At 45.2% G+C, this 9,805-nt stretch overlaps 1 long non-coding RNA gene across 1 annotated transcript; it reads left to right on the top strand.

Moving 5' to 3' along the window:
- The first annotated feature begins 630 nt into the window (after positions 1–630).
- On the top strand, positions 631–4,578 carry LOC120969895 (uncharacterized). The gene is made up of 2 exons (XR_005764370.3): positions 631–3,522; positions 4,103–4,578. It is a non-coding gene; the product is annotated as an uncharacterized lncRNA (long non-coding RNA).
- The last annotated feature ends 5,227 nt before the right edge of the window (positions 4,579–9,805 follow it).

Genomic DNA, 9,805 nt, shown 5'->3' with positions numbered 1-9,805 from the left:
TAGTCGCACCTCAGACGGTCTGTCGTCTCGTGCTTGTAATACTATTCCTCATAGTGATTGCGCCTTCGTGCGTCCGTGGTTTTCTTCCGCAAGGGTTTCCACGTAAAAATCCATGTCTCTCTGTCTCGTTTATTTCTCGTTATTATCTAACAGTCTCGAGTTTCATCACCTATCTATAAGTAGGGCTAACACCCTTTAATGAACTCTCTTCGACAATTTCTTCTTCTCCGTTGGCATTTGATATGTTGAGTGTGTTATCTGTGCGACACAAAGAACAAATTTAAGACTAGCACTGAAAATAAATTGTTCAAGATAATTGAGTAAATGTCGTTGGACGTGAATAGAACCACATCCAAACCCTTTCTGATGTGAACTGGGGCCCGATCTTTCGATGAGAGGGAGATAACTACGATTTTGGGTGGGACTTGACCCTCACGATCCGGCTACCAACCGTACAGGAAGAACCGTACACGGCTGATATCCACGGCAATCGCTGAACCAACTCCACGATGTTATCGACCGAGCCAACGGCGCGATCGACCTATCCACGAAGGATTTTTCCTGCAAGAAAATCAAAGAACATGCAAGAAAATAATAGCCAAGCAATCTAAAAATTGCGGATATGCTAAATGAATAAATCTCACAAATTGAGGTTCCGATAGGATGTCTTGACAGTCGCACTAGCCGCTACAAGCGAAGACAAATAAAAGTAGCAATAGCTAAACTTCTCTAAACAAAACCAGGATCTAAACCCTAACAAGCGGTAACTATTTATTGAATACGGCGCAGTCGTTGATGGTCGGTACTGTGCGTTGTCGTGTCCAATGTGGACTCCTTCAGGTAAGGCCGAATCCAATTGATACGATGGGCCGGCCTGTACTTCCGAAGCAGCCAAAATAGTCCAGGGACACATGGCCTATTCTGGTCCATGAAATCTTATCCTTCTTTGCTTCTCTTGCACTTGTTAGCTGTAGACGTAGCATGCATGATGGATGGTTCGGTTGAGCCCATGCATGCAATTAGCACAGCTGCTTGTAGATTCAACACAGAATGATTTTCATTTTCTAACTCTTTATCACTTTCTCTCCTGAGTACAAGAAAATTGACACATGAGTGTAACATCATATTCTCACTAGTTAAATTATAAGTGCAAAGGAGCGACATAACCTGATTATTTATTTGTCTCGCACGCGCTCTATAAGTCCAGGTGCAACTGTGTCAACGATGTCTCGTGTAATATTTGTAGATGTATTTATGGTATCTATGTTCACATCATCCCCCTTTCTTGAAAACAAAGCCGTCCTCGGCTTTCATTTATCTGGAACACATCATAGAGCAAAGCAAAAATAGATGCAACACATATAGGCCGTTGCAAAGGCATTAGCGCATCAGGGTGTGATAATTTTGTAATAACGCCACTATGAATATCATGACAAATTTTATCCCACACATAGTCTATATATGTGACGCCCCGTTACGTCCGACAGAGTCAGCGTAACGGAAGCCGTCACTTCAGAGTTGCGCCAGGATCAGTTAAGGAGAACAGTATCATGTACAAGACGGTGCAGCTGCCATGAGTAGGCAAGCTTTTATTACATTGACACCTCAAGTGTCGACTAAGCCTAAGCGACCATGACGATAGATCGTCATCCACTTCTAGTTACGTGCCTTCTAAACCAATCATGGAGGGCATCTACTCTTCATAGCCTTGATTGTCGACTTCCTCATAAACATACTCCACTTCAGAATAACCGAAGTCATTAAGATGACCAGATTCATCATAAGTACCATTCTCTATCACCTTAGAGTTCTCATAACTCTCTTGTTCTGAAAAACAACATAAGTGCAGCTGAGTACGTATAAAATACGTACTCCGCAAGTCACCGGGAAAAGTGGATGCAAGAGTCTTTAAAGAGGAATAACTTTACCGGCCACGGCTACAACCACCGAGCCATTAGCTCAAAATACTTTGTAGGTAAAAATATTTCCCCTTAACCCATTTTGTTGAAAACCAAATTTTATTTATAAAATCTACTAGCGACAGATCGACGTGGGACCTTACATCTTGTGTCAGTGGAAAACCCACACGACGCACTTCCAAACCCGGAAGCTGGGAGTGATATCACATTTACTCTGATCAGAGGTGTACTGCTTTACCCATAGCATCACTTGGTCCAAGTCGTCCATGCGCTACCCGTGCACACGACTAGACCAAGGAACCAGAACCTTTAACCAGCCCGTACACTACCTCTGCTTTTCCACCTTGCCTTACTAAAGGCCCGCGGGTCGAGACCCCTGACCGGCGGTCCCGCCCTAGGGTGACTGTACCTACCCGGCTACAGCCACCTTCTCACCCATGCAGAGGCAGCTACTTGGCATGGGTAGTTGGTTCAGCCCGTCCCATTCCAGGTCTATGGTCAGTACGGTTTGCGCCGCTTTTAAAGTAAGCGCCAGTTGGTTGTGTCCTAATGTGATACCCTATGTAGAGGAGCCCGCCATCCAAGCCGGCCCTCCCTGGGTTGCTTTCACCAACATGAGCTCCCCTACCCACCAAATATTTATTTATATTGTAACCCTACCCGGGTCACAACTACTTAATACAGATGCTTCACCTGATCTGGTCCAATTGCCAAATCAGTGGATCCACCTGATCCAAATTTCATTTTATTTATGAAAAATATTTATTTTAAAATCTTATGCAAAATTTTGGAAATGACCCATAGCCCGGAAAACATTTATCAAGACATGGTCAAGGAGATGACGACTTGCCGGATAGTGCTTCGACCAACTCGGAACCACCGGGCGTGGCTCCTACGGATCCGAGATCGGCTCCTGATAATTATTTCACAACCATGTTTATATTTCCTAATTTAAAATCTAAAGATCCAGCAACACGGCCATGTTGGGCAAGCCATAATTAATTAACTAGGTTGTGATACGTCCAAGTGTTTCATTGAGAGATAAAATGCATCAAACCATCCAAATCAGAGTAGCATGCACGTATGCCATCTAGTCTAGAGAGTAAAAAAAATGATAAGTAAAAAGGAAACGGTAGCCTAGTACTGCACTACTAGTACTTTACTCGTTGAACCCAGCTCGTTCCTCTCCTCGTCTTCTCTGCTATCCCAAGAACAGAACCAGCCACCCACCTCTCTCTCTCTCCCCAAGAACAGAGCATGGCCGCCGCCGCCTTGATCTGCCCCGTCCGGGCATCTCCGGCGACACGGTGGACACCTACAGATTCTCCTCGTCTCCCTCTATCATTTCCCCCTATTTATTTTATCCGCCGCCGCCAAAAACGCCGCCACCACTCAATCCTAGCGCCGCCTGATTCAGGTCCGGTGGGCTTGCCACCGGCTGCAGCGGCAACGACGTCTCCATGCCTACATCCTCCCCCAGCGCAGCCACACACACGAGGCGTGCAGCCACGGGCGTCGGGCGTGTGCGGCTTCACCGGCGCTACTCGGTCGCATGGCTCTGCTGCTAACGGTGTGGACTAGCCACATCCTACTGCTACTACTGGTAAGTACTAATTCTGATTCCTTCTCCATAAGTGTTCCAAATTTCACATCGAGTGCTTGCTAGATGTCAACGTGGGTGTGCATATAGTGTTCATTTTATCTCAGGCCCTACTATTGCCCACTCAGCCATATTGCCTTCTTTCTCTTTGTTTATCTCAAGGCCATGAAATTAATCAAGATTTAATCTATGGTGTGGTCATGGTATTGCTACTGATTAGATCTAAATGCTGTTCCTAACTAATGCTACTCATCCTTGAACACCATATAGAAGCAAATAGTGGCAGTGAAACTCCAAAATTAATTACTTGTGAGTAGATTATAAATATCAATCACTCAATTTTTGCTACAGATTGGCAGGGATTAATTATTAGAACAAGGTAGTATACACAGGAAGATTGATCTTTTGGATACACACATACATGTCTTAGCAAGTTACTAGTACTTAGGATTTGATTCTTGGCATGTTAGATCTAGTACAAGCCATAGATGTCATCCACAGAAACTTTTACAAGCTTTTGCAATTGATCTAATTAGTTTAGATTAACTTGGGTGTTTACGCAAACATTTTGTTCTTTTTACAGCAAGATAAATAGATCAAGGTGAATAGATGCTCATGGACTGATTCAAACCGAGGTGAAGATAGATAAGAAGTCAAGCAAGAAGGGCTAACACAACAAGGTACTTGATTAGTACCTGATGGCGCATGCAACCCAAAGGGCTTCACCGCAGTGAAGGACAGCAGTGTGGCAGAAGGTGAAAAGGCAAGTGGTGGTGGTACTCCAGTGTATGTGTGTGTGTGAGGTGGAATGGACCACAGTGAAAGGAATGGCTCCTATTTATAGTGGGGTTAGTAGCTATGTCGGTTTGGAGAGGCATTACATCTGGCATGCATGCGTGGTTAGGCTTGCATGCATGCCTCCACTTGTGTCTCTTATAGGCTGTACTAGGGACAAGTGTAATTTGCTTGACTGGTCATTAGTTGGCATTTACTTTATGTGGAAAAAAATAAGACCAAGATCTGATTATAAATTTGTAGAATATATGGAGGTTTGGAAAATATTTTGTTGTGCATGGTCAAATGCTATTTGCTATAATAAAAATTAAATGTCAGGTGTTTCTATTATTTTAATTAATGTTTGGGCAACGCCGTTGAAATTATTGTTATCTAATTTTGACGGTTCTTACATCCTATCCCCCTTAGAGAAAATTTCGTCCTCGAAATTTGTTGAGTCGCACCTCGAAAATGTTAGGATATTTTTCTCGGAGGTCATCTTCTTTTTCCCAAGTCGCTTCTCGCACCGGATGATTTCCCCATTGCACCTTGCAATATTTAATTGTTTTACTCCTGAGTTTCTTTTGCTCGGTGTCCAGAATACGACTAGGATGCTCCTCATACGTTAGGTCCTTTCGGAGGGTTAATTCTTCCTCCGAGACTCTCTCAAATGGTGGCTTTACGCTCTTGCGTAATTGGGAAACATGAAATACGTCATGAACCCCTTGTAGGTGCGTTGGCAATTCTAATTTGTACGCCACCGTCCCTCTTCTTTTTAAGATCCGATAGGGACCAATATATCGCGGACTTAGTTTTCCTTGTACTCCAAAGCGCTTGACACCTTTAATTGGTGAGACTTTTAAATAAACAAAGTCTCCGGGTTGATATTGTATATCACGTCGTCTCTTGTCCGCATAACTTTTTTGCCGGCTTTGCGCCGTCTTGAGCCGCTCTCTAATTATGCGAACTTTTTCCTCGGTCTCTTGGACCAAGTCGGGTGCTAAGAGTTTCTTTTCTCCGGTTTCCACCCAACATATTGGGGTTCGGCATCTTCGACCGTATAAGGCCTCAAATGGGGACATACCAATACTAGCTTGGTAGCTATTGTTATAAGCGAACTCTGCTAAGGGCAAGTGCTTGCTCCACGAGTCACCAAAATCTAGCACACAAGCCCTTAGCATGTCCTCTATGATTTGATTCACCCTCTCGACTTGACCGCTAGTCTGGGGGTGGTAAGCGGTACTAAAATCTAATTTTGTTCCTAATGCTTCTTGTAATTTTTCCGAGAACTTGGATGTAAACATGGATCCACGATCTGACACTATTCTAGAAGGTGTCCCATGTAGAGCTACTATCCTGTGGATATATAGCTCAGCCAATTTTTCTCTGGAACAACCCGGGGCTAAAGGGATAAAATGGGCAGATTTAGTGAGTCGGTCAACTATGACCCATATGATCTCCTCTTGTTTTCTTGTTTTGGGCAGTCCGGTGATAAAGTCCATGTGGATTTCCTCCCATTTCCATTGCGGAATTTGGAGAGGTTGCAACAATCCTGGTGGTCGCTGGTGTTCCGCCTTTACTCTCTTACAAGTGTCACACTCATCCACATACTGAGCAATTTCTCTTTTCATATTTCTCCACCAAAATGTACCTTTGACATCCCGGTACATTTTTGTGCTACCAGGGTGTATGGTGTACGGTGTGTTGTGTGCCTCCTGGAGTATTATTTGCTTAATATAAAGGATATTTGGCACACATAACCGGATTTTATACCAAAGTGACCCGTCTTCTGCTATTCGGAACTCTGATGGTTGACCTTCTTGTATTCTGCGTTTTTCCTCACAAATGAACTCATCTTTGGTTTGGTTTTCCTTGATTTCGTCCAACAAATTGGGTCTGATTGTTAATGTGGTTAGGATTTTCTCAACCGGTTTATGTATGAATTCAATTCCCATCATTCCCAGCTCATGTATCAGATGCTTATCATAGGTCGGGATCTTGACATGATTGCATGAGGTTTTTCGGCTAAGGGCATCTGCCACCACATTAGCTTTTCCTGGGTGGTAGTTGACACTAAGTTCATAATCCTTATTGAGTTCTAACCATCGTCTTTGTCTCATATTCAACTCCTTTTGCGTGAAGATATACTTGAGGCTTTTATGGTCCGTGTATAGTTCACAACGGTTTCCATAAAGGTGGTGCCTCCACATCTTTAGCGCAAATACCACGGCAGCTAACTCGAGGTCATGGGTGGGGTAGTTTTGTTCATGGGGCTTTAACTGTCGAGAGGCATAGGCTATGGCTCTCCCATCTTGCATTAGCACACATCCCAAACCAACTCTAGAGGCATCGCAATATACTGTGAATGCTTTGCCTGGTTCGGGTAGAGCCAATACAGGAGCGGTTGTGAGCCGTTTCTTTAACTCCTGAAAACTTTGCTCACACTTGTCATTCCAGTCAAATGGAACTCCCTTCCTTAGTAATTTGGTCATAGGGGCTGCTTTCTGGGAGAAGCCTTCTATGAACCTTCGATAATATCCAGCTAAACCAAGGAAGCTACGAATCTCTGTTACGTTGGTTGGGGATTTCCATGCCAACACTGCATCCACTTTAGCAGGATCTACGGCTATCCCTTTCCCTGATATAATGTGTCCTAAGAAGGACACTTCTTCTAGCCAAAATTCACACTTTTTGAATTTGGCATAGAGTTGTTTTTCTCTCAAGGTCTGTAGCACTATCCGGAGGTGTTCAGCATGTTCCTCAATACTTCGAGAGTATATGAGGATGTCAGCGATGAACACTACCACAAACTTATCTAAATAGGGCATGAGAACTAGGTTCATCAGGTTCATGAAAACTGCTGGTGCATTTGTGAGTCCGAAGGGAACAACCAAGAATTCATGGTGACCATATCGGGTTATGAAAGCAGTCTTAGGTATATCTTCTTCCTTTACTTTTAGTTGGTGGTACCCTGACCGGAGATCTATTTTTGAGAACACGGTGGCTCCTTTCAATTGGTCAAATAGATCATCTATCCGGGGTAGTGGGTACTTATTCTTAATTGTCGCCTCATTCAAGGCTCGATAATCCACACATAGCCTCATACTTCCGTCCTTTTTCTTAACGAATAAGACTGGTGCTGCCCAAGGTGACACACTTGGTCGAATAAACCCCTTTTCTTCTAGTTCATCCAATTGTTTTCTTAATTCCTTCAGTTCTTCCGCGGACATACGGTATGCTCGTTTTGATATGGGTGCCGTACCTGGGATGATATCAATAGTGAACTCTATCTCCCTGCCTGGTGGCATCTCGGGCAATTCTTCCAGAAACACGTCCAAAAATTCTTGTACCACAGGCACATCTTTAGCCTCCTTTTTGTCCAAAGTGGCTACTGAGGCTTGGTTTGATTTCGCTCGGGTTCTTCTACTATTAAAGGTTATCCGTTTATTTTCTGGGCTTCTCAAGGATATGGATTTTTCTGCACAATCCATTCTTGCTCCATGACTCGCTAACCAGTCCATTCCAAGAATAACATCTAACCCTCTTAGGCCAATGACAAATAGGCTAGCATTAAAGGTTATGCCCTCAATGCAAATGGGACGGTTGTGGCAGACATGCTCAACAATTATTGGGCCTCCCGGTGAATCTACTTTTATGGGTTTGGCTAGGGGGGTCCGGTCCAGATGTGACACCCCCGATTCGACCGTACACTAATCATACACGCAATGTGTACGATCAAGATCAGGGACTCACGGGAAGATATCACAACACAACTCTAAAACATAAATAAGTCATACCAGCATCATAATACAAGCCAGGGGCCTCGAGGGCTCGAATACAAGTGCTCGATCATAGACGAGTCAGCGGAAGCAATAATATCTGAGTACAGACATAAGTTAAACAAGTTTGCCTTAAGAAGGCTAGCACAAAAGTAGCAACGATCGAAAAGGCAAGGCCTCCTGCCTGGGACCTCCTAACTACTCCTCGAAGCCGAACTCCATGTAGAATCATCCTCGGGATCTCTAGCTCCTGGACTCCAGCATCTGGTTGCGACAACTAGGTATAGAAAGGGGAAAAGAGGGAGAAAAGCAACCGTGAGTACTCATCCAAAGTACTCGCAAGCAAGGAGCTACACTACATATGCATGGATACATGTGTAAAGGGCCATATCAGTGGACTGAACTGCAGAATGCCAGAATAAGAGGGGGATAGCTAATCCTGTCGAAGACTACGCTTCTGGCAGCCTCCATCTTGCAGCATGTAGAAAAGAGTAGATTGAAGTCCTCCAAGTAGCATCGCATAGCATAATCCTACCCGGCGATCCCCTCCTCGTCGCCCTGTTAGAGAGCGATCACCGGGTTGTATCTGGCACTTGGAAGGGTGTATTTTATTAAGTATCCGGTTCTAGTTGTCATAAGGTCAAGGTACAACTCCGGGTCGTCCTTTTACCGAGGGACACGGCTATTCGAATAGATAAACTTCCCTGCAGGGGTGCACCACATAACCCAACACGCTCGATCCCATTTGGCCGGACACACTTTTCTGGGTCATGCCCGGCCGCGGAAGATCAACACGTCGCAGCCCCACCTAGGCTCAACAGAGAGGTCAACACGCCGGTCTAAATCCTATGCGCGCAGGGGTCTGGGCCCATCGCCCATTGCACACCTGCACGTTGCGTACGCGGCCTGAAGCAGACCTAGCCTAGTAGGCGTTCCAGTCCAATCCGGCGCACGCCGCTCCGTCGCTGACGTCAAGAAGAGCTTCGGCTGATACCACGACGCCGGGATACCCATAACTACTCCCGCGTAGATGGTTAGTGCGTATAGACCAAATGGCCAGACTCAGATCAAATACCCAGAACTCGTTAAGCGTGTTATTTGAAGTAACCGCGAACGCCGACCAGGGCCAGGCCCACCTCTCTCCTGGGTGGGCTCAACCTGCCCTGTCGCTCCGCCACAAAGTAACAGTCGGGGACCGTCAGGAACCCAGGCCCACCTCTACCGGGATGGAGCCACCTGTCCTTTCAGCCCCCTCATCAAAATCACTTGCGGGTACTCAACGAGCCGACCTGACTTTAGTCACCACACGTGTCATGTATATAAAGTATATAGTATATACCCGTGATCACCTCCCAAAGTGATCACGGCCCAGTAGTATAGCATGGCAGACGGACAAGAGTGTAGGGCCACTGATGGAACACTAGCATCCTATACTAAGTAGTAGGATAGCAGGTAAGGGTAACAACTGTAGCAACAATGACAGGCTATGCATCAGTATAGGATTAACCGAAAGCAGTAACATGCTACACTACTCTAATGCAAGCAGTATAGAGAAGAATAGGCGATATCTGGTGATCAAGGGGGGGGCTTGCCTGGTTGCTTTGGCAAGGAAGGGTCGTCAACTCCGTAGTCGAACTGGACAGCAGCAGCGTCGGTCTCGTAGTCTACCGGAGAGAAGAGGGGGAAGAAACAGTAAATACAATGCAAACATAAGCATGACGATGTGTGACATG

This window comes from Aegilops tauschii, chromosome 7, assembly GCF_002575655.3.
Source record: "Aegilops tauschii subsp. strangulata cultivar AL8/78 chromosome 7, Aet v6.0, whole genome shotgun sequence".
Classification (NCBI taxonomy): domain Eukaryota; kingdom Viridiplantae; phylum Streptophyta; class Magnoliopsida; order Poales; family Poaceae; genus Aegilops; species Aegilops tauschii.
Note: the sequence above shows the minus strand (reverse complement) of the source record. Positions and strands in the feature narration are given on the sequence as shown.